Genomic DNA, 1,627 nt, shown 5'->3' with positions numbered 1-1,627 from the left:
CAGGCCTGTTGTGTTTACATTTTATTGAGTGGTTTCTATTTATGAGTGGTTTCTACCATACATCCTTTTCCAAGTTCAGCGTCCTTTCCGAGTCATAGACAGATAATGCTAGTTTCGTAGATTCTGTGGTGTATATGTTCTCCCAAAGTGTACAGTGATGCACGAGGCAATGTTGGGTAGTGTTCCTCGATGTGGATAACATGAAAAGAAATTCTAGTGTTTTGCAAACACTTAATGCAAAAATGTCTTCCATAATTTCAAAGTTATATTTTCATACGTTTTCAAATGCAAACTTAAAAATAATTTTTTGCGACAATTAACGTACTATTAAAATGAGGGTAGCGAGTGAATTGTCAATAAACTATAGCTATGGCGTACACGATGTTAGGAAAATTCATAAAAGAGTTGCCAGTTAAATAAGTTTAGGATTCGCTGCTACGAAGGACTGGCATGTAAATCAATGTAATGTATTCGTTGAGGCGATTCCAATATTTTCATGTTTCAGTTTCCTTGTAAACAGTTTCCTGTAGTTTAAAACCCCTCTTTCTTCACGGGAAGAACCTTGTATATCTTATGTTTGTAATCCGAGTCATCCAGTTCTTTGATTTCAGTGCAAAAAACAAAAGATATCAATGTTGGTTGGAGGAAAGGCTTAGTTTGTCGCAACGCAAGAAATGTTTGGTGGCTTTTCGGAACTGTTTACTGCAGATATTATAGACGAAAAAATTAATGAAATAGTTGATCTTAATGAAGAAAGTTGTGAGACATTTAAGGACGTTATACCTTTCGTTTGATTTTGACATATATTCTATGACTTTGGAAACCACGACAGGAAAATAGCAACATATAAAAAAGCCGAAAATTAGTATCATCATCTTTGCCTTGTTTATCTCGTCTGCTTCTGAATTGTTTGTTTTTGTACTGGGGCCAATCGCTCGCAACTGTTTCCTTGCTATCCACATCACCTTTACATAAAAGAAAATAGTTGTGACAATATACAGAAAGCCGGTAATAAAAATGAACGAGTTGATCCATTTTGGGTAAATGTTTTCAAATGTACAGCTCGTCACATTTTCCCATTTCATGAAAAACGATATGATGACTGTAACCAATATATTTCCCAACCAAGAAAGCAAAATGGCGGCGCTGGTCGTCTGCTTTGTTACGTAAATGTTATATTTAAACGGCATAACTACTGCAATGTACCGTTCAATGGAGAGCAACGTTAGATTGCTGAGAGACAAGTAGGCCGAACAGAAATTTGTTGATAATATTAAAATACAAACTGATCTTGAGGTACCATTTGAGTATTTGACCGTGACTATTGGTATCAAGGCTAACATTCCGTATGCAATGTCGCCTGAGGCAAGGCTCGCTACAAACATATTGGTATAATTTCGTAATGTTGGGTACTTGAAAATACAAATAACTGTGAGAAGGTTGAAGAAAACTATGGGGAACAAAGATAATATTTCAAATGTTAAAGAGATATAATGCATTGGATGGAAAGAACAGCGATCATGGAGTATGTATAAAGTGGCGTTTTCCATGCTTGTTCGTAGATGTACAAAGATACTCTCCTATACATACTCATATATATATATATATATATATATATATATATATA

The sequence above is a fragment of the Octopus bimaculoides genome, chromosome 24, assembly GCF_001194135.2.
Source record: "Octopus bimaculoides isolate UCB-OBI-ISO-001 chromosome 24, ASM119413v2, whole genome shotgun sequence".
Taxonomy (NCBI): Eukaryota; Metazoa; Mollusca; class Cephalopoda; order Octopoda; family Octopodidae; genus Octopus; species Octopus bimaculoides.
The sequence above is the reverse complement of the archived record's forward strand: the minus strand, read 5'-3'. Positions refer to the sequence as shown.